Source organism: Mus caroli, chromosome 8 (assembly GCF_900094665.2).
Source record: "Mus caroli chromosome 8, CAROLI_EIJ_v1.1, whole genome shotgun sequence".
In the NCBI taxonomy this organism is placed as follows: Eukaryota; Metazoa; Chordata; class Mammalia; order Rodentia; family Muridae; genus Mus; species Mus caroli.
In genome coordinates this window covers 61,344,550-61,359,639 of record NC_034577.1, presented here as the reverse complement: position 1 = coordinate 61,359,639, position 15,090 = coordinate 61,344,550, and the positions used below count along the sequence as shown (strand labels likewise).

Below are 15,090 nucleotides of genomic sequence, written 5' to 3'. Positions count from 1 at the left end.
GTCAGTCAAGGCTGCAAGATCTCTTCCTAGCCCCAGCTAGGACTGTGCTATTCATAACAGCCTTACAGGACCGTGACACTGGATGACTGGCTCCTCCTTTTCACTGGGGGCAGGTCCAGAGGAATTAGGCAGGACAGCCAAGCTGCCAACTTTAGCATAAGCTCAAAAGTCTTGGCAGCTTCCACTTTAACATTCTTGGGAGCCCTGGGTTGCCACGTCAGAAACCTCTTATTCTGCTGTGCAAGAACGGACACCAGCATCACAGCTAGAACCACCCAGGACCAGGCAAATGAATCCTCATGAGATGCATCAGGGATTTATTTCTTTAGAGGCCCTGCCAGCACCCTGACCCCAAGAACCATAACCCTTAAAAAGTTTTTTTTTTTTTTTAAGATTTATTTATTTTCATATACAAAAGCAGAACTCTGCCAGGGTTGCCTCACTGTAGACAGACAGCAAAGTGGGGAGCAGTTTGTCTCCCCACACCACCTCCTCATCCCATTCTGATCCAAACAAGGGGGGGGGGAGGAAAAAGAGAGAACACTTCTGACAGCAAGCAACCCAGTCTCAGCCTCCACCAGGCTGCTCAGACAGCACACAGTTGCAGCAGATATTTTTATCCGACTGTCTTAAAGTCTGTGCACACCATGTGTGAGGAGGGAGACCGAGCAGTCCGAGATCCTCCCTGAACATCCTCAGCAGCAGGACTTTACTCAGTTAATTCTGGAAGGCCATGCTGTCTCCAAGTTTTTCCCCAGCCCAAGTGTTGCCTGCCTTTCCTTCCTGAGTGCTGGGATCAAAGGCGCGTGCCACCACTCCCAGCACTCTCAGCTGGAGTTCAAGGTCAGCCTGCTCTAAACAGAAGCCGATATAAAAGAGACCCTGTCGTGCTTGCTTCGGCAGCACTTATGCTAAAATTGGAACGATACAGAGAAGATTAGCATGGCCCCTGCGCAAGGATGACACGCAAATTCGTGAAGTGTAATAATAATAATAAAATAATAATAATAATAATAATAATAATAATAAAAGAGACTCTGTCTTAAAAAAAAAGAAAGAAAGAAAAACACCTAATGAAAGAATCCTTTCTTCTTAGGGAGTTTACATTCTACAAGCAAGCAGGCTTTACAAGGATCATAAGCAGGGTGGTACATGCTGGCTGTGTAGACAGTGATGTGTCTGAAGGGGATGTGGCAAGGCCCTTGGTACAGAAAAAGGGAAAATCTCACCTTGGATCTCCCCTCAAGTCCTTTTTCTTGAGGACTCTTCTTGGCTCAGAGCCTCAGTAGACACCTTCCTAGTGAGGGAACCTGCAGTTCTCCTCTGACTGCTGTGCCCTGGGCTGCAAGCCCCCTCTGTACTCCCTCCCCCATCCTCCCAACCACCACCTCACCCCTGGTCTGCACCTGGGTAACCTAAAACCTCACCATCTAAAACAAGTTCTGTCACCTCCATTGGAAAGCTTCGGGTATTCCATGTGTTCTTCCATGCATGAAAGTGAAAGTTTGGTGATGTGGTGCCGTCCTTGCAGTGAAGCTGAAGTCAACACAGCTCCTTTGCATCTTTCTAGATAAATAAATTAAAAATAAAAATCAGTAGTGGGGATGAAACCCAGGACCTTGCACACACTAGGCACGTGCTCTAGCACTGGGATTTACCCCAGCCTTCATTGGATAATTTGACAAGGAAATGTTGGCCTTCAAGGAATTCATCCATGCATATTGTTGCTATTGTTTGCTTGGAGAGGCGTTAGCCACACTAGCTCAGCCTGTTGTATGATCCATACTTCCTGCACAGCTCTGTTCTACCAGCCTTGCCTTGTGCTTTGGAAGCAAGCCACAGCTGACCCCTCACCCTCTCATCTTTCCTACCCAATCAGATCCTGGATCCTGCACGGCCAGCTCATTCCTTAAAGCTCACCCCTTCCTCGTCTGAGCCTATCAGGGAGTCAGAAAACATTCCAGATATCCTAGACACTTAGGAATAGAGCCCTTTGTCTTTAGTAGATACAAAACCAAGGCCCAGATAGCAGCAGATGTCTGATGGGTTTTAAGGTCAGAAAGGCTGGTTAGCCATAGGCCAGATCACCTTGACTCCATGACTGACTCCACTTGCTCTCTGTCCCCATTCTAGCCCACTAACCCATGCCTGCTAACAGGTGTAGCTCCTCAAAGTCCTTCCACCAATCCTCTTCTCTTCTCAAACCCTCCAATGGCTCCCACCGATCAGATCAGAAATTCAGCCTTTTTTGGCAGACTTCACAGATTCCCTGTTTTCTGGGTCTTACATGTGTCTCAGCAAACAGCCACAAGGTTCAGAAGGTTCCCTAAAAGAAGTTTAACCAATCCTGAGGGGTTTTTCTTTAATCAACATCCAAAGGAGCCCAGTCTGCTCTTCAATGCTGGCCTCATCTCTAAACCCCACAGCATGGCGCCGTGATTAACTGCAGAATCTGGGCTGGCTAACTTCACCTGCAGACTCCCCTGGTGCTGCTGAGCAGTGATGTAAGTTACTTAACCTCTGTGACTCATAGGGTGGTAGGACAATTAAATGTGATATGTTATCACCAACACCACTGAGTGTTAGTATAACCATTCATTGGTGTACTGGCTGGTTTTGTGTCAGCTTGACCCAAGCTGGAGTTATCACAGAGAAAGGAGCTTCAGGTGAGGAAATGCCTCCATGAGATTCAGCTGTAAGGCATTTTCTCAATTAGTGATCAAGGGGGAGAGCCCCTTGTGGGTGGTACCATCTCTGGGCTGGTAGTTTTGGGTTCTATAAAAAAGCAAGCTAAGCAAGCCAGAGGAGGCAAGCCAGTAAGGAACATCCCTCCGTGGCCTCTGCATCAGCTCCTGCTCCCTGGCCTGCTTGAGTTCCAGCTCTGACATCCTTTGGTGATGAACAGTGTGGATGTGTAAGCTGAATAAACCCTTTCCATCCCAACTGCTTCTTGGTCATGCTGTTTACAATTGGTCCTGATGAAGCCCTGCTGAATCGCTGAATCTCTGCCCTGTGAGAACAGCTATTCTGATTTCCAGCACCTTGCAGTATATATTTTTTCCTCCTCTGCTCTCAATTCTAGAAGACTGGTTTGTTGGGGACAAGGCTCTGGGTGAGAGGGCCCAGGTGGAAGAAGAAAAGAACAAAGAGGAATTTGCTTGGGAAGGTGGGGGGTGTATGTAGTAGAGCAGCCTGTGACCCTGAGTCCCAAAAAGGAGACAGTGAATACCGTCACCTACCACACTGAGCAGCTCCATACCCTGCCCTGATCTTCCAGCTCTCTCACATAGTGCCAACCTGAGCATGCACACATGCACACACACACACACACACACACACACACACACGGTTATGCTCCAGTTGCTTTATTTGCAGTTAACTGAGCTAAGAAGGCTCAGGATAGAATTTGGTTTTTGTTAGTTTGCTTTGCTTTTCAAATATTTTTATTATTTGGAAATGTCACATAATGAAACCAGAGCACACTCACTTCCCAGTATTCCCATGTCAGTCTCCATTTCCCCCCTCCACCCCCACCCCCCAAAAAAGAAAAATAAGAAAAAGGAAAAAACCAGTCCAATTTGTGTTGTCCATGTACTCATTGGACCATGGTCAAACTCCTAGTGACTGGCCCTTTAAAGAAAACTGAGTCTTTCCCTACCCACACCCCCTTCAGAAGCCATCGGTTGTGGAGAGCTACACCTCAGCTTTCTTGTTACAATTTTAAGAGTTCTCTTTGGAGGCTTCCTGTCTAGGCTATTGTGGGGGTGGGGGGAGTGGGGTGTGGAGGGAGTGGGGGGTGGGTGGGTGGGGTAGAGGTTGTCATGACAGAATTTGTAATCAGTAGCAGGTGAGGCAAGTCAAATTCCTCATTCCCAAAACAACAGGGCAATGTGCCTGTGTGGCTAGTTACTAAGATGACACTATCCTGAGTTACAGGTTCACATATAATGGAAAATACAGCCAGGAGCTCCTAGTCCAAGGGTCTCTTTGTTCCAGGCAGGAACTCTTGAGATCAGCAGGTGGTGTTATGTTTTATTTAAAAAAAAAAAAAAAGGAAGCCAGGGGTATGTTTGGTGAAGGTGCAGTATGGTGGGGGCTGGGGGAGGAGGGGTGCCTCTGTGGGCCCATGCTGATGTATCCCTTCTCCCTGAGGGACCAGGAGTACAATGGATATAGAAATAGAGTTTATTTAGGGCATGAGGAGGGGAAGTGAGGGGGTAGGAGGGAGAAAGGGAGAGAGAGAGAGAGAGAGAGAGAGAGAGAGAGAGAGAGAGAGAGAGGAAGGAGGAGGAGGAAGAGAGGAATAAAGAAAGGCCAGCCATGAACATGTGGAGAGAGAGGGGGAGGGGAATGGGAAGAGAAGGGACGGAGGAGGAAGAGGGGAAGGAGAGCAAGAAGGCAAGAGCAAGAGAGGAGGAGAGAGGGAGGAGCGGGCAAGCAGCCCCATTTATAGTGAGTCAAGCACACCTGGCTGTTGCCAGGTAACTGTGGGGCAGAGCCCAGAAGGAACGCTAACAGGTGGGGGTCACTGTTGTCACCAAAAGAGATGACTGACAGCCCAAGCTTCTCACTTGCTTTTTGGTCCCCTGTCAATTTTCCTTGTAAAGGTCAGGTGACCTTGTTGATCCAGTCCTGTGGTTAAGTCACAGCTTCAGGCCTGCTCCCTTGCAGGGAAGCAGGGAAGCAGGGAAGCAGAATATCAAGGTCACTTACTTTCCCTCCACCCCTCTCCCACACTGCAGTGGTCTGAAGTGCCCCTGGCTTCAGAGCCCTGGAAAGCCGCACACCAGGGCTGGGGTCTTGTGGCCTGTGTGTCCCGCTGGGCTTTTCATCTTCACTGACTGGAGGTACAAGCTACCATGTGAAGGGACCTTGAGGATGGCTGTCTAAGCCCCAACTCTTGTAGTCAGTGAAGACCAGGCTCATTGTGGGTGGAGCACCTCACACAACAGCACTGTCAGGCAGTTCCCAGCCCTCCTACCTTGTGGAGGCAAATGCTTTCCAGGAAAATGTTGACTCTGGTGCCCACCTGGCTAGGCCCCAAAGAGCAACTCAGCAAGCAGAAGGGGCTACATCCATGCCAACTGGCCAGTTCTGAAAAAACCAAGTCAGGTCCACAGTCCAAAGCCCTGCTTCTATTCCCAGCCATCTGGTCACTAAGGAAGTAGAGTCTTGGGCACAGTTCCACAGGACAGCTTTGATGTGTCCTAGACGGGCAGGGTTGTTCCTTTTTATAGATTGCCAAGGGCACAGTCACAGAAGAAAAAGAAAAACCCTGTTTTCAAATCACTCCTTGTACACAGACACCCCATGTGCACATATGTACTCACGTGATGCTGTCTAAAGTTAATGTTGAAACCTGGAGTAGATGAAGCAGGTATTTTAGTGTGTGTGTATGTGTGTGTGTGTGTGTGTGTGTATGTGAACATGGGTTTGTGAATGCTTGTGGGTATGGGTATCAGTAACTTCTCTGTGCTGGGATGAAGCACATGACCTCAATGACTCATGAGAGAGTTTATTTGGACTCGGGATTGCAGAGGGTTAGAGTCTTTGATAGCCGGGCTAGCATGGAGGCAGGGGTGTAGGCATGGTGTCCGATCACAGTTTAAAGCACACGTACAAAGCAGAGAGATGGAAATGCACGTCATTAAAGTCTTATCCCCAGCCATGCTCTTCCTTCAGCAAGACGAGACCCCCAAAACCACCTCAAACAGCACCCCCAACTGGGACCTAAGCCCATATACGCATTACTCAAACCACCACAGTAGGTATATGTATAGGTGTAGATATGCAAGTGTGTGGGAATGCGTATGCACGTATATGCTCATGTCTATATATGTAGGTTAATGAAAATGTGTATACCAACACTTGGGAGGCAGAGGCAGGCGGATTTCTGAGTTCGAGGCCAGCCTGGTCTACAAAGTGAGTTCCAGGACAGCCAGGGCTATACAGAGAAACCCTGTCTCGGGGAAAAAAAAAAAGAAAATGTGTATATATATATATACACATGTGAATATAGATGTGGATAGGTGTGGATAAATATATGTGTGTGTGTATATTCATGTATATGTGTGTCAGTGTGAATGTATACATATGTACATGGAGGTACATAAGCATGTAGAAGTACACACACATATATGACTGTGGGTATGGGTATATGTGTCTCATATGTGTTTATTCATGTGGGTGTATACATGTGCCTCAGGCCTTTTTCAGGATGTCTGAGAAACAGATTCTTCCTCTGCCAGTCACTGCCTGAGGTGGCCTTCACAGGCAGCTAGGCTATAAGAGGCTTGTTTGGCAAGAACCTGCTAGATCGCTGGACCCTTAAGTTTCAAGGGGTTTTCTCAAAGTCTTTTGAGACAATCCAACTGGTTTCTGGTCTCCAGCCCATTCTGTCTGGTGCAGAGATCCTAGTGGCTAGGTCAGCTTCCTGGGCAGACATGGTGGAGCACACTGAGGCACCCCCGAGACCCTTATATCTATACTCACATAGGTATACAACCACACCTACACACATGTATAGCTACATGCATATGCACATCTAGCCCATACACATGTACACTCACACATATATACACATCCACACTGATTACTAACCAGGTAGGCCTAGCTATGTAGGAAACCTAGCAGAGGCTAGATCATGCCGCTGCTGGTGTGTCCATGAAGTGTTTACAAATGGATCAAGCTGCCTTTGCTGACCTGTGAACTGAACTGCTGATTTTCTGACAATGCAGAAGGGATTTGCTCCAAAGAACCACTTTTAAACAGGTCCACTTCCCCCATATCCTTTCTTTTCCACTACCTCTGGTGGGTGGTGGGCTAGAAGGGAGGTTAAACCACCATTAAAAATAGGATTTGAAAAAAAAAATAAAGTTATAAATATGAGAAAGGAAGGAAGAAAGAAAGGAAGGAAGGAAAAAAGGAAGGAAGGAAGGAAGGAAGGAAGGAAGGAAGGAAGGAAGGAAGGAAGGAAGAAAGAAAGGAACCTAGCAGAGAATGGGGCAGTCAGCCAGTAGGCAGCTTTTCTCCTGGTTCCTGCTTCTGTCCAGGCCGTGAGTTCCTGCCCTAATTTCCCACAGTGATGAATTATGAGCTGGAAGTATAAGCTTAAATAAACCCTTTCTTCCTCAAGTTGCTTTAGTTACAGTGTTTATCACAGCAACAGAGAGCAAACTAACATAGGGGTGAGCAGAACAGGAAGATGGGAAATCATGGTGATTCGGGGCAGGAGAGGAAGCTCACGGTCTAGGTGAAGCCTCTTGCCCATTGAGAAACAAGAATTCAAGCATAATCAATATTTGCTTAAGGCCCTACTCCCTTCCCCCTCTGCAAACTGCACCAGAAACCCCTTCACTGGAAAAGGACATGCCCAAACTCCCTTGTGCAACCACAGTGGCTCCTGGTTTTATTTTGTCAGATTATAGTCCAATTCCAGACATCCTAAGATACGTGTTTCTCAATTTTGAGAAATAGAGGTAAAGGAGGATAGGACCACTCAGGAACCAAAGCCTGCCAGAATCCTCACTAGGATGCTAAGCCATGCCCACACTGTGTCCATCTCATTCTTCCAGCCCCTCTTCTATAAACCTCTGTGCTCCCTCGAACGTTAAAAATGCACTCAGGAAACTTGAAATCAGCTTCATTCTGGTTCATCCTGACATTCTTTTCTATAGCAAAATCAAGATACATTCTTATCTAAGTGGGGCCTCTAAAACAGACTTCCTCAGTCTGTGGACTGAGGAGTTGGTCACCCTGACCAAGATTTTTTAATTAGGCATACCTCTTTATTTCAATCTAAACCTTACAGTAATTTTTGGCATTTAGTCTAGGCTCCGCCCCACAGTTACCTGGCCAGGTGTGCCTGACTCAGTATAAAAGGGGTTGCTTGGCCCCTCCTCACTCTCTTACTCCCTCTCCTTACCCCCTCTCTCCAAGTGCTCATGGCCAGCCTCTCTCTCTCTCTCTCTCTCTCTCTCTCTCTCTCTCTCTCTCTCTCTCTCCTACCCTTTCAACTCTCCTCCCCATACTCTGAATAAACTGTTCTTATGTGACTGATACCTCAGAGGGAACAAATGCCTCAGCATGAGCCTGCAGAGGCTCCCTCTACCACCACACCTTACTGCACCTCCAATAAACATATTCCTTCCTTCTCTATCTTTTTATAAACTACAACAGTAATAAGCTAAAAGGCAGACTTGGAGGCCATTGACCCCTTTGCTTGTTCTTCTCAGTGTGACCACAGTGAGGAAACCTCCTTTCTCAGGGTTCAATATTATTAGTCTTCTCTTTACATTGTGTGTTGGGAGGAGATGCCTAGTGTTACTTGTTGGGGCTGCCAGGGCTCAGGACTGTATTCAAAACTCTCTGGTAACAACACCAGCCATGTTGCCAACTAGCTGACAGAGGCAGGATTTAGGACTGCCTAAATTCGTGTTCCATCCCTGCAAGGAGAATCCCAGCATCGGTGAAAGCATCTTAGGAAGTTGGAAGCCCTGAGGGCCTGGAGTGAAGCTGGGGATGTTAACATATCCTTGGGTCCCCAAAGCCGTCCATTTTGACCACTGCTTCTTTTGCTGTGTCCCAGCACATGCTGAGGCACAAGGATCTGGGGGACCTACGTGGCAGAAGCTTCTAAAGAGGGTGTGTTTTCTGAAGTGGAGACCAAGCTGGCAGCAGGCTCTGTTCCTACAGGAGTCCCAGCCATAAGGAAGAACACAGTTCTGGCTGTATCTAATTCCTTTTGTGCTGATTGTCTTTCAATTTTCAAAACTATCCTATACAAGAGGCTCCCAAATTAAATTGGTATTTGCTGAGGTGAGCTTGTCCAAAAGTCTGTCCTCAGCGTTAGCTGTCTGGCTAAGAAGACACAAATACATGTAATTATAACACCCACTCCCCCACCCACTACTGCTCTGAGAAAGGGGAGAGGGAAGAAGTTTCAGGAGCAGAGTGGAGGAGGGGAGCTGGCTCCAGCGCCGGCACCCCTCCATTTCATTATATGGCTTCAGGGCCCTGGTCAACCTTAATTACTGGAAGCTTCATTGTGTGTGTGGACCGGGTTGGGGGTGGGAGAGGGGATGGGGAATGGGTGAAGGAGTTGTTACTCCAGCTAGCACCCTGGTTGAGTCATTTGACAGTGAGATACTAGAAACTGCCAAGAAATGGGTCTGTGGACACAGCCCTCAGCTCTCTGGGGGCAGGAAGACCAGGCAGTCTCACCCTTGTTTCCCCTTTAGCGAAATAAACAGGCTAGTTACTTTTCAGGGACCCATTTCTCCCCGGGCCACTGTATGTAACACAAACTAGGCTGCCCTGCCAATAGGTTGTTCTCTCAAGATTGTAGTTGCCAGGAATCCAAGATTAAGGCCTTGGTAGGGCCATACTCCCTCCTAAAGCTGCTGGGGCATGGGGGTGAGAGGATCTTTCCTCCTTCTTCAGATCACCCGCTGTCTCTTGCCTTGGGGCTACAACGCTCCAAACTCTACCCTGGCTTCAATTCACACGGCCGTGGCCTCTTCGTCTTAATCAATCACATCCAAAATGACCTTATTGTCTAACAAGGCCACATTTCGAACATGCTTAGGGATTAGGATATTAGCATATCTCGGGGGAGGGGCTCACGGAGACCAAACCCTAACAAGGGATGTTGAAAGGATCCAGACAGAGGCAGGTTTGTGGATACTTTTATTTCATAGCACCTGAGGGGTAGACGCAGAAGGATCTCTATGGTTGCCAGGAAAGCCTTGGCAATGTAGTAAGACTTTTTTAAAAGAAAAAAGTGTGAGATAGATAGGTTCGCTGTGACTCTGTAAATGTCCAGATGGAAACAGACTGTAAAGAGAAGAGCTGCTAGACAGGGGAGGGTCCCTGAGGATGTCTAGCCAGTGGGCATTAACTTCTAGGGGTTGTTTAAACCCTCCCTCTGTTAGGAAGGGGGTGGGTAACTCACTCAAAGCAACTTGATTTCCCCCAGCACAAGACTGGGTCCCCAGAGTGAGGCACTGGGGCCAGACCCCTTTGAAGTGTAAATGCAGGTCCTTAGTGCAGCCCGACCCCGGAATAATCAGTGCCTCGCATCTGCTGCCCCGCTAGGTCCTTGCCGGAAGTGCGCCCTGCCAGCTGCTCTGTTCTCTGAGAGCCCCACTGGCTAAAGTCAGGTGGTTGGAAGGATCGCAGCCCGAGGCAGAGCCGGGTAATCAGCACTTAGCAGGGAGAGGGAATTAGAAAACAGTGTGTTGGTGTGCTCTGTGGCAGCTGCGGGCCCACTTTTGCATCTGCTTACAAACCTGCTGTCCGGGCGGCGACCCCTGCTGCTTTGCTTGGGCTTTGGGAGGGAGCATGGCCCTTTGTTTAATCGTAGCCTTCTGACTAGAGCCCTGGGGCATCTGGGCAGGTCTCAGAAAGGGGTGCGGGATGGGGGTGGGGGAGCAGATGAGCTTAGATCGAGAGTGACTTGGTGATGAGAAAGTGCAGGCTTAGCTCACTGCGTTTTCGCGGTCCAAGCTGGCTGCTCTAGCTCATCTTCTGTCCAACCTCAAACCCCAGAGGTATTATTATCGTCATCATCATATTTTTTATTTGTTTCTTTTTAAACGAGACGCCCAAACCAGCACCCCAGACTGAAGGGGTCTGCTCCAAAAGCCAGAGTTTGCTAAGTCGATTGAGCAGAGATGACTGCAGTGTATCTCTCTGCTTCTGGGGCTTGGGTCTAGTTATCCATTTTTCCTTCTATAAAATATTAGTTGTCTGCTATCCTCTGAAAGGTTTGCCCTAAGAAAACACTTAGTATAGAGAGCACACACACACACACACACACACAAGCACAAGAGTATAATGCCAGTAACTGGGATAAGTTACTGTGTCAGGAGCCATCTAGGATAGGTTAAGGCTAGCAGGTGGCCTTCCTGGAGGTGGCTCACCGGTTTTTGTTTCTTTTTGTTGTTGTCATTGTTATTGGCGTGGTCTTCGATGGCAAGGTCCCAAAGAGACTTCATCTCAGGATTGCTTCTTGTAGTTGATATGCCTTTCTTGTCGTTATTAAATTAATATAACCCCTGGGCATTAGCCCACCCTATTGGTCAGATTTCCTGCAGATTAACATAAAGATGAACTTTCATGAATTAATGCTATTTTGATGAATTATTGATTCTATAGAATTTCAGATTTGATTCCAATAATTTTAAGAAAAAAGGTGTTTTGTTTTTTTGGGGGGGGAGGGTTTCGAGACAGGGTTTCTCTGTGTAGCCCTGGCTATTTTGGAACTCACTCTGTCGACCAGGTTGGCCTCAGAAATCTGCCTGCCTCTGCCTCCCAAGTGCTGGGATTAAAGGCGTGCACCACTACTGCCTAGCTAAGAAGAAAGTTTTAAGAGCTGGTTTTAGTTGCTTTGCTAGAAAGATGTAATACAGTTAGAATCAAGATTAAAATGTTCCCACTCCTCATAATAGTAAGTAAAGGCTGCATAAATATAATGAGCTTTCATAATTACACTAAAAAGAGAAATAGGTTTGGGACAAATTTGTGTTCAAGGAAAAACATTTAGGTTCAAAGACAAAGCCACAGGTGTGCACTATGATAAGGCAAGGCCATGTAAAAACTGTTGCTTTGAACTTATAACAAGCCTGCAGAAGGAAACACTGCCTTGAACTCAATAGCAACATCCTTCTGTAACTCCCATTTTATGTAACATCTTATCTCTGAGGTAATTTCCTAAAGAACTTTTTGTCTAAGAAGATATAAAAAGGCCAGAGAAAAGAAATAAAGTTGTTGGTGGGATGGTTTGGCTTGGGAGGCTCTGCCGCATCCGTTTGTCCTCCATCCATCCATCATCCATCCATATGTACATGTCTGTATATATACATGTAGGTATATGTATATTATGTAAGCATGCATTAATACTTTGTGGAGCTGACAGAGACAGACTGTCCAGCCCAGCCAGAGTGTGGATGTATGAATGGGTCTGTGCATATCTGCCTGTATAAAGTGTGGGTGTATGAATGGGTCTGTGCATATCTGCCTGTATAAAGACTTTTCTTTCCTTTTCCTTTCCTTCCTCTCTGGTTCACAGAGTTAACCAGCCTAGTCACAGAGGCTTCTGGCTGCCTGAACAGAGAAGGAAACAATAGCAATAAATTCTTTACCTAATCACTCTGTTGTTAGCAACAAGTGCCAGTAGCTCCAGAGGCAGGCAGCTTCTGGCCTCAGAGTAACTAAAGTCTAGATAGGTATGTGTTAATATAGAAAGGAACCCCACTCTTTCCCAAGACCTCATCTTGCCCCTGATGCTCTTCCCCTCTTCAGTTTTGCCTCTTCATAGAGGATCCCTCCCTGCCTGGGCTAAGCTCCTGGCACCACTGAGAGCCAGAAAGTGCACATAAAGTGAACATCCTTGAGGAAACACAAGGTGCCATACTAGTTTCAGGCTTGGAATACATTCTTCTAGGAATGGTCACGTTTCCCACCTGTTTTGTCTTCCATTTGAGAAAAGATGCAAGGGCAGCCATTGACTGGGTTTTGTCATGTGGTGCAAAGGATAAAAGGCATTCTTATGGGAACCTTTAAAGCCCAGTGATTTCCCAGGACATGGAGGGGAAAACAACTAAGGCTTCACCTCTCGTGCGTGCAGTAAAAGCACCGTGGGACTGCTATTTGGATAACTATCCATGTGCGGCTTCCTCATCAGGCTAACTCATGGTTGTTCCCAGAGTTCCTTTGCTTAATGAAACCCAGTGAGCCTTGAGATCGCTGCCAGGCTCACAGTAAGTACCAACACCAGTCACTGCTCTCCAACCTTAGGTGAAAACACTTTGGTGAGGTTTTGAGGCTACAACAGTTGAGGATACAAAGACAGACCCGGGTGGAATGAGAGCAAGGGAAGGAAAAAGAAAGGAAATCTCCGAGGACCACCATGGGCCCTCTGCTGGCCAAAGCGTTCAACTGCTTTCCTGCATGGTTTATTGACACCTTGTGGTGAAAACTAGAAATGCAGAAAGTGCTACAAGTTAGAAAATTAATTGTATGTATTCTTACACTGGGATTAAAAATACTGATGCCCTGCTGGGCGGTGGTGACACACACCTTTAATCCCAGCACTTGGGAGGCAGAGGCAGGTGGATTTCTGAGTTCGAGGCCAGCTTGGTCTACAGAGTGAGTTCCAGGACAGTCAGGGCTATACAGAGAAACCCTGTCTTGAAAACCAAAAAACAAACAAACACCCTGACACCCTGAGAAACTATTGGCAGTTAATGGCTTTTGGGAAGGGAGAATTAGTTTCCTTCAGAGATGGCCAACTTGGGAGGCTAGCCACGGTCCCACATCCATATACACACAAGCAGCACTAAGTGGACTCATTTTAAATATGGGTAGCTAGCTCCTAGTCAGGTCCCTGGCCTGCCACACTGGATTAACCCTTAAGGGAGGAGGGGGACCCTGTTCTTTACATTAGATATAATATCTGCACAAGGCAAATGAAACACATCTACACAAAAGCACACCTTTGTAAAACTCATTCATGATGACCCGAAAATGTAAATGACTCAAATGCCCACCAATCAGGGAATGGATGTATGCAACATAATTTATCTAGACATTACTCAGAAATAAAAGAAATGGAGACATGTTTTAACATTAATAATCTTAGTGAAGTAAGATAGACACAAAAAGCAACATACTATGATTCTAAAATAGAACGGGTAAATCCACGCAGGAAGAAGAGTGGAAGTTATCTGGGACAGGCTATGTCCCAGGAAATAGGGAATGACTTCTAGTTGGTACAGCACTGGATGAGGACATAGGCAGACTGTTGAGTATGTGGTGTTCTTGGCCCACATCCCCTTCAGTGGTTCAGAACATTCTCTGTACTCCATGTCCTCCTGTAAGTACACAACCCCTGTACCTTTATTAAATGCCTTCGTGGCTTAATACATGCATTTCACAGTTCAGAGTGCCTAGCAAAATGCATGGGTAACTGTGGTTTATTTTCACAAGGTGTTGGAGGCACCAAAGAGTTAAATGACCCATGAGAACATCCTCAAAGAGATGCTGGAAAGGGCTCTTCAGAGGTCAGACCTGTTTTGAATATTTGTAGTGAAGTCAAACAAGGCAGTAACTCTGCAATCATGTCCTGGGCTCCCAAATGCTAGCCTAGCCTAGGTCCAAACTACTTACTGCAGAAGAATGAGCTGCTCCTAAGTGAACTCACACACTGGCCACACACGACAGGCCACTGCTAGCTGGAACCCGTTACTGTCATGAATGCACCTGAAAGGAAATTGCTGGCCAAAGTCTTCCTATGTCAGCTACCACTTCATTGCTGTAACTGCACCTCGTACCCAGTCCCTTAGGAACCAGACTTGTCTCCTGGTATTCCCATCCTCCCGTCAGCTTCTGTCACTTTAGACACGTGCCTCTGATGGGACAGGGACGGGAAGCACACAGAGCACATTGAAGAACAGTGTTTGCTGATCCTTCTGACCAAATGGGAGGCAGAGGAGTAGACTCATTAGTGTTGGCTTTTAAAGCTGTTCTAGGGTCCTGGAGGAGCGGCTCAGTGCTAGTTAATACCCTGGATTTAATGGCCAGCACCTCTGTAGTATTGCTAAAGAAATGTTTTCTCCTAGTTACCTTTCTTCTCTTCCGTGGGACTTTAAGCCTCCTGAGTGCTAAGAAAATGGGTGTTCAGAACTATGCTTGCAATTGTTTATGAAATGAAAAGCAAAAGAACTGTTCTATTGCTGCTGCTTTGAGGCTGAACCCAGAGTCTCACATACACTAACGAGGCAAGTTTCTAGCATTGACATGTATCCTTAGCCACAAGAACTGTCAGACACGTGTTCATTTTGGTTAGATGAGCTGTTGCCTAATTACGGCACTGACTGAACCACACAGGACACTGATCTCTAAGTATATGCATTTACCAGCAGCCCTGGTTCTCCTAGAACTAGCTTTGTAGACAGAGCTTGTCTAGAACTCACAGGTCTGCCTGTACCTGCCTCTCAGGTCCTGAGATTATGTGCCACCACCCTGGGAAATCTCTTCTTGTATATGACTCCTCGCATCTATCAAATATGATTCAGTGCAACTTTTTTT

The 15,090-nt window shown here is 46.8% G+C and overlaps 1 non-coding gene across 1 annotated transcript; it reads left to right on the top strand.

Moving 5' to 3' along the window:
- The first annotated feature begins 887 nt into the window (after nucleotides 1–887).
- LOC115031872 lies at nucleotides 888–994 on the top strand. The gene has a single exon (XR_003837508.1). It is a non-coding gene; the product is annotated as a U6 spliceosomal RNA (small nuclear RNA).
- Nucleotides 995–15,090: the final 14,096 nt, after the last annotated feature.